At 23.9% G+C, this 8,765-nt stretch overlaps 1 protein-coding gene across 1 annotated transcript in view; it reads right to left on the minus strand.

Annotated features, from left to right (window-relative positions):
- Positions 1–8,765, minus strand: part of LOC117174940 (syntaxin-binding protein 5) — a 48,483-nt gene that overhangs the window by 20,068 nt on the left and 19,650 nt on the right. The window contains exons 3-4 of the mRNA XM_033364401.1: positions 910–1,052; positions 549–806 (exon numbers count right to left, since the gene is read on the minus strand). The gene's annotated coding sequence lies outside the window, so the exon portion shown is untranslated. The remainder of the gene's footprint in view (positions 1–548; positions 807–909; positions 1,053–8,765) is intronic.

An 8,765-nucleotide genomic window follows, 5' to 3' on the forward strand; every position in this document is an offset into this window, starting at 1 on the left:
TATATCTAGTCGGGAGTGGTGCTGACTGAAAACAGATGATTTGGAGCGATTCGCGCGCCATATGTTGGTCATTCTAAGGACTTATTGAACTACTCTCGTACTTATAGTCTAAAAACTACTTCAAGCACTTTTTCTTTGTCTAAAATTTGGAAGAGAAAACTTTCAAATAATGACGAACTCTGACTTGACAGAGATTTTTTTTTTAAATTCCTTTTTTCTAAATCCGAATGATAATTCTTCAAACAAATTCCCATTCCATGTCAAAAATTTCCTATTCTAAGTGAAATTATACCTCTTTACGAAACTGATTGTTTCAATAATAAATTATGATTTAATGGCAGTAAAATTAGAAGTAAATTCCCGCTTTTTAAAATTAAATTCCTGGTCATTTTCGGGTCTTTCGGTCAGTGCCATTTTTTCGAAATAGTAGAAAAATAGTATCATTAAAAAAAAAAAAAAAAAAGTTAAATAGTGTCAAGGGTATTGTGAGTCCGAGGCCTATAAAAATCAGAATAGAATTTCTTAAATTTGAAATGAGTTTAAAATACCTTCGAAAGCCGAGTTAACTTTTCGTGTTGGCGATGCTGGCTTCTCTGATATGAGAAGTTTTGGGTCCTTTTAGGTAACTACGTGGATTTGTTTGATAGGTCAGAGAACGAGAAATATACACGTTGAAGCTCGATAGAGTAAGGAAATTCGTCGCCACTTCATACATGTTGTAACAAATTCGACCAAAAGTAGGAAAACAGGAACATCCTATTATGGTACTTGTCTTACAAGCCTAGGATTTATTTGAAGAAGTAAGTCTGTGAAATTTAATGAAATCAAATCAAAGCAAATCAAAGCAAATCAATGAAATTATAAAAACATTCGATAAAATTTGCATTTTTCGAGATACAAGAAACGTACCTTTTGAGAAAAATTGTCCTTATAATTATCAGTCTATCGTGTAGAACAATTCTGTAAACTTGATATCCGTATCGCTTCCTCTGATAAGTAGAGAAAGTTGAATGTTTGGATCCGTGAAATCATCTTATGTCTGTAAATGCATCCTGAAAGGAAAAATTTATTCCATTTTCAAATTATACAGAAGCAGCATCCATTTCTACAAAAATAAATTTTTCAAAAAAAAGAGGCCTCACAGTCCCTATAAGATCAAATATAGGGACCGAAGGGTGCTTTTTTTCAAGCTCATAGGGTGCTTTTTTTCAAGCTCATAGGGCACTTTTTTCGCTAACAAAAGATAACAAATTCAGAATAAATTCATAAGATTTCAGAAAAATTCAAATTATATTCAAAAGATTTCAAATGAATTGGAAACAATTTTAAAAATCAAAAAATTCCATTGTTTTATGTAAAATTAAAATCAATTTAGATCAATTTCAGATAAACGAGAGGAATTCAAAGAAATTCATAAAAATTCAAGTTGAATTAAAAAACATTCAGATGAATTAAAAACAATTTTAAAATATGAAAAAAACTTTTTTGAATTCAGTGACTTCGAATTGAGCTTCAAAAATTGAAAGGGAATTCAAAGAAATTTTATGAAATGCCTGAGAATTCAAGGTGAGGTTAAACAAATCAAAAGAACAAAATCCATTAAATTAATTCAAATTATATATTAATTCAAATAAATTAAACATTCTTTTAATTGAAACCAATTCAAATGTTTGAAAATCCTAATAACTTCTAACCAAATAAGTGACTAAAGACTAAAAAATAATACAAATGAATTGAAATGAATTGGAAAAATAAAAAAAAAGTCGATGAAATCCAGTTATTTCAGTAAAATTTCAGTGGATTTATAAGAATTTGAGGAAAAACGAGAAGAATTCGATGAAATTCGTAAAAAATCGAAGGTAATTAAAAAACATTAATATAAATTAAATTCAAGTTGAGGTTAAAAAAATTAAATGACAAAATTTATTAAATTAAGTATAATTAAGTAAACTTAGAAGATTTAAATGAATTTAAAAAAATGCAAGAGATTTCAAGAGAATGTAAAAGATTTCAGGATAAATTAATAAGAATTTAGGGTGAATTCAAAAACAAATTTTAAATCAATTCAAATTTTTAAAAACCCTAGTAACTTCTAACAAAAAAGTGACGAATGTGTAAAAAATAATTTAAAATAATTTAAATTAATTGGAAAAATAATCCATTTATTTCAATAAAAATGTGTGAGGATTTAGAAAAATGTACGGGAAATGAGAAGAATTCCATGAAATTCGGAAAAATTCGAGATGAATTAACAAACATTTAGATCGTTAAAAAAAAATTCGAAATATAAATAAACTTCTTTGAATTCAGCAAAGAGGCCTCACAGCCCCTATGTGATAAAATATAGGGAGCAAAGAGTGCTTTCTATCAAGCTCATAGGGCACTTTTTTCGCGATCAAAAAGTAACAAATTTAGGATAAATTCCTAAGATTTTAGAAATAATCAAAATACATTCAAACGATTTCAAATGAATTGGAAACAATTTTAAAAATCAAAAAATTCCATTAATTTATGTAAAATTGAAATGAATTTAGATCAATTTCAGATAAACGAGAAGAATTCAAAGAAATTCATAAAAATTCAAGTTGAATTAAAAAACATTCAGATGAATTAAAAACAATTTTAAAATATGAAATAACTTTTTTGAATTCAGTGACTTCGAATTGAGCTTCAAAAATTGAAAGGGAATTCAAAGAAATTTTATGAAATGCCTGAGAATTCAAGGTGAGGTTAAACAAATTAAAAGAAAAAACCATTAAATTAAGTAGAATTGAGTAACCTTAGAAGATTTAAATGAATTAAAAATTTCAAAGAGATTTTCAGAGAATTGAAAGAATTCAGGGTGAATTCATAAAAAAATTTCAAATCACTTCCAATGTTTGAAAATCCTTATAACTTCTAACCAAATAAGTCACTAATGACTAAAAAATAATACAAAATAATTTAAATTAATTGGAAAAATGGAGAAAAAAAATCGAAAAAATCAGTTTGTTTCAGTAAAATTGAGTGGATTTAGGAAATTTTAAGGGAAATGAGAAGAATTCTATGAAATTCATACCAATTCAAGTTGAATTAAAAAAAACATCCAGCTAAATTTTTAAAAATTCTAAAATACGAAAAAAACTTTGTTAAATTCACTAACTTCGAAGTGAACTTTAAAAATTGAAGTAAACTCAAAGAAATTTCATGAAATGCCTAAGAATTCAGGGTGAGGTTAAAAATTTTTTTTTTAAATCCATTAAATTAAGTATAATTGAGTAAACTTAGAAAATTTAAATGGATTGACAAATCCAAGAGATTTTCAGAGAATTGAAAAATATTCAGGATAAATTAATAAGAATTCAGGGGGAATTAAAAAAAAAATTCAAATCATCTTAAACGTTTGAAAACCCTAATAACTTCTAACCAAGTAAGTGAGTAATTACTAAAAAATAATAAGAATAATTTAAATTAATTGGGAAAAAATCGAAAAAATCCATTTATTTCATTAAAATTTGAGTGGATTTAGGAAATTTTAAGGAAAATGAGTAGAACTCCATGACATTTATACAAATTCAAGGTGAATTAAAAAAACATTCAGATGAATTAAAAACAATTTTAAAATATGGAAAAACTTTTTTGAATTCATTAACATTTAGGATAAATTCATAAGATTTTAGAAATATTCAAAATACATTTAAAAGATTTCAAATAAATTGGAAACAATTTTAAAAATAAAAAAATTCCATTCATTTATGTAAAATTGAAATAAATTTAGATCAATTTCAGATAAACGATAAAAGATTTTAAATTTAAATTAAAAGACATTCAGAAATTAAATTAAAGAAATTTAAGAAATTAAAGAAATTAAAGAAATTAAAAGACATTCAGATGAATTAAAAACAATTTTAAAATATAAAAAAAACTTCTTTGAATTCAGTAACTTCGAATTGAGCTTAAAAAATTGAACGGAATTCAAAGAAATTTTATGAAATGCCTAAGAATTCAAGGTGAGGCTAAAAAACTTGAAAGAAGAAATCCATTAAATTAAGTGGAATTGAGTAACCTTAGAAGATTTAAATGAATTAAAAAATTCAAGACATTTTCAAAGAATTGAAAAGAATTCAGGATGTATTCCAAAAAAATGTCAAATCACTTGAAATGTTTGAAAATCCTAATAAGATCTAACCAAAAAAGTGACTAATGATTAAAAAATAATTCAAAAGAATTTAAATTAATTGGAAAAATTAAGAACAAAAAATCGATAAAATCCATTTATTTCAGTAAAATTTGAGCCGATTTACAAGAATTTAAGGAAAAACGAGAAGAATTCGATGAAATTCGTAAAAATTCGAAGGTAATTAAAAAACATTCAGATGAATTAAAAACAGTTTTAAAATATGAAAAAACTTGTTTGAATTCAGTAACTTCGAATTGAGCTTAAAAAATTGAAGAGAATACAAAGAAATTTGATGAAATTCCGAAGAATTAAAGGTGAGATTAAACAAATTAAAAATCTATAAAATTAAGCAAAATTGAGTAAACTTAGAAGATTTAAATGAATTAAAAAATTCAAGAGACTTTTCGAGAATTCAAAAGAATTCAGGGCAAATTAATAAGAATTCAGGGAGAATTAAAAAAAATCAAATCACTTGAAATGTTTGAAAATCCTAATAACTTCTAACCAAATAAGTGACTAATGACTAAAAAATAATTCAAAAGAATTTAAATTAATTGAAAAAATCTAGAAAAAAATCGAAAAAATCCATTTTCTTCAGTGAAATTTGAGCGGATTTACAAGAAAAACTTCTTTCAATTCAGTAACTTCGAAGTGAGCTTGAAAAATTACAAAATATGATTTTTTTTTATTCCACTGACTCACATAGAATTGAGTAAGTTTAAAAGAATTAAAGTTATTTTTTAAACATTTAAGGGAATTCTAAAGAATTTAAAGGAATTCAGGGTGAATTAAAAAAAATTCAAATCACTTCAAATGTATGAAAACTTTTATAACTTCTAAAGAAAAAAGTGACTAATGACAAAAAAATAACCCATAAAAAAATCAAGCTGAATTTAAAAAGCAATCAAGTGAATTGAAAATGATTAAAAAATATGAAATATTTTTTTAATCCACTGACTTACATGGAATTGAGTCAATTAAAAGAAATTCAAAGGAATTCTAAGAAATTTAGAAAAATGCAGGATAAATTAATAAGAATTCGGAGTAAATTCAAAAAAAAAAATTCAAATCACTTCAAATTTTTGAAATCTTTAATGAATTCTAACCAAAGAAGTGACTAATAAATAAAAAGTAATTCAAAAGAATTTAAATTACTTGGAAAAATTAAATAAAAATATCCATTTATTTGAGTAAAATTTGAGTGAATATCGAAAAATTTAGGGACAGTGAGAAGAATTCGATGAATTTCATAAAAAATCAAGCTGAATTAAAAAAGAAAACCAGTGAATTGACAACAATTAAAAAATATGACAAAATTTTATGAATTCAGTAAGTTTGAAATGAGTACAAAAAAATTAAACGGGCACTGAAAACAAGAATTTCCAACAAAAAAGTATAACTTTTCAACTAAACAGTTTAATTTTCAATCAAATAGTTGCATTTTCATCCAAGAAATTTAATTTAAAAAATATTTGTTTTAAAAATAGTTGAATTTTCACCCAGAAAATATTTCAGTTATCTTTTTCACACAAAAATATTTAATTTAAACAAAAAGTAAATTTTCTGCGAAATATTTAATTTTTTAACAAATCAAGATATGAATTTTTAAGCAAGAAAGTATTTTAAACGAAAAAAATTGAATTTTCAATCCAAAAAGAAGAATATTCAGACAAAAAATATTTAAAATAAAAAAAAAAAAAAACTTTCAAAAGAGTTGAACTTTTCAACCGAAAAGTTGTATTTCTATTCAATTAAAATTTTTTGAATGAAATGCAGATAAACTGCAAAATTTAAAACTTTTATAAATTATAGAGTTCAAAGATTCAGATTAAATTCCAAAACTATAAATCCACGCTAACATTAATATTACTCTAAATTAAAGAATGAAGCAATGAACTTTAAAAATTTTCAAAACGATATATTTTTTAAGTACTTTTAAGGTAGACAAATTAAAAATTAAAAATTTCTTTTTAACTTAACAATTTTTTTAATTAGAAGTTAAATTATTTTCATTCAAAATAGTTTGAGCATCCTTCAAAAACTCTAAAAATTGATTTCAAAATATTGAGAAACGTTTAAATATATTTTTAAATGAATTTAATTTTTTTTTTAACTTTTAGAAACACCTGCAAATTAAGAAAAAAAATCCTTAAAATTTGAATTTATAAATAACAATAGGAACACTTATTATTTGTAGAAAAAATTAGTCATTGGAAGAGATATTTAGAAGTTTTAAAAATATCAAAATTAAATTTAGAACTTGAAATGATTTCAAATCATTTACACGAAGTTTGTCACCCGAAAAAATTGAGCTATTCGTAACGTAAACAAAATGCAGATTTTTGCAGATTTCAACCAAAAAATTTAGAGATTTCCAAAATGAGCCAAACAGAACCTGGACGTTTTTAAGGATTTTTTTTAATTTACAGGATTTCAAAAAGTTGTAGGAAAAACTCAGTTAATTTTAAAATGTATATAGAAGTTTTAAACAAAAATGTCAACACAATTCTTTTTAATTACTTGAAGCCATTTCAAGTTTTTAATTAATTTTGAATCTTTTCAAAACTACGAAATATCTCTTGAAATTACTCAAATTTTGTTAATAAATAATAAGTGTTCAATTGCTATTTATACGTCAAAATTTAACAATTTTACTTACAAATTAAACATTTTTTTAAACAGAACAATTCAAATTGTAAAGTTAAAATTTGAAAAGCTCTACGGAATTTTACAGATTCAAAGCTTTCTATGTAAAACAATTCAGTTTCAAATTTTTTACGTCTACATATATTTTTATTTAATTTACGCGTCTTCAATGAACAGTGAAATTTTTAATGGCTAAGAAAACTAATAAAAATAATATATTATTTAATTAATTTATTCAATTTAATATAAAAAATAATATAAAAAAAGACCTAAAATTTTGAATTTAAAATATTTTATTGATCAAACATTAAAATTGTAATTTAAAAATAAAATGATCAAATTTTCAACAGATTTAGAATCGTTTTGTCAAATAAATTATTGCTCCGGTTTTTATTCCCAGCAAAAAAATAAATTCACTGTAATTTCCCGGTTTTTCCCGGTCTCAGAATATTCCCGGTCATTTCCCGGTCCAGCGGCCACCCTGCTTCAAAGATAAATAAAACAAAATTTGTTTTAAAATTCCAGAATTGATTAAAATTGGATTAATTTAGAAAAATTCGAAAGGCTTTTAAATAATTCAGTACAAATATATTCATATTCCTCACTTCTTGTAAATAACTAATTTTAAATCCATTAAAATATTATGAAATCCCGTAAAATTATATGAAATCTAATGATACTCCTTGAAATCCTGGAAAATTTATTTAAACACTTTAAGGGCTCTTAAACCTAATGAAATCATTTAAATTTTCCAATCTTATAAAATCCTGTGTAATCTTTTAAAAAATCTTGAAACTTTATAGGTCTTGTAAAATCCTTCCATATCTGTCTTGAAAACTTGAAGCTTTCAAAATACCCTAAAATATTTCAAATTCTTTGAAAGCTCTTCAAAATATTGAAATAAATAACAAATTTCTAAGAATCCTGTAAAATTTTCTCAAATATTCCAAAACCCTTGAAATCTCTTGAAAAATTTTAAAGACCTTGAAAAATCCTGGGAATCATTTACAACACCCTCAATTATTTCAAATCCGTTCAAATCCCATTAAATTACTGAAATCAATTGAAAATTTCTTTGGAATCTTATAAAGTAACCTAAAAAATTTGAAATTCTTTTAATTTTTTTTTTAAATTGTTAAAGTTCTTTAGAATACCAAGGAATTTTGAAAAATACTTTTAGATATTTCTGATAATTTTATTAAATACAATAATAGCATTAAAATTCCTTTAAATAATTGAAATCCTCGGAAATCTTATAAAATCCTGTGAAATCTTTAAAAATATGTTAAAACCTTATTAAAAGCTTATCCTAAAATATTGTTAACGCTTTAAAATCACTTTAAATTAATAAAATCAATTAATAACTCCTTGAAATCTTTTAAAATTATCTAAAAACATATAAAAATGCTAAAAAGAAGACATGACCTGTAAAATTCAGGAAAAAAAATTACAAAAATGTCTTCCCTTCTAATTCTATGCAAATGCATCGAAATTCTTTGGAATCACTTTCAATCCATTAAAATCTTTTAAAAGCCGTAGAAATCCTCTGAAATCTTTTAACTCGTTTTAAAAACATTTGAAATATTTAAAATAGTTATAAATCTGTATATATTTTAAAAACCTCCTGAAAATAACAGGGTGGCCATTATAACCGAAGAAAAAAATCCTGGGTAATTGCAGTTAAACTGCCAAATTACAAATTTTAAACTTTTATCAATTGTAGAGTTCAAATATTCAGATTCAGTTCCAAAAATATTAATCCACGTTATAATTTACAATGTTCTAAATTGAAGAATCAACCATTGGATTAAAAAATATTAAAAATTATACCATTTTAACCCTTAAACGGCCAAAACGTCACTACCGGTACACTGCTTTTGAACGGCCAATAACTAAGACTATTCGACACTAGAAAAAATTGAGACACATATATTTTTATTGCTTAAGATCTCCTCTTTCC

The sequence above is a fragment of the Belonocnema kinseyi genome, chromosome 6, assembly GCF_010883055.1.
Source record: "Belonocnema kinseyi isolate 2016_QV_RU_SX_M_011 chromosome 6, B_treatae_v1, whole genome shotgun sequence".
Classification (NCBI taxonomy): Eukaryota; Metazoa; Arthropoda; class Insecta; order Hymenoptera; family Cynipidae; genus Belonocnema; species Belonocnema kinseyi.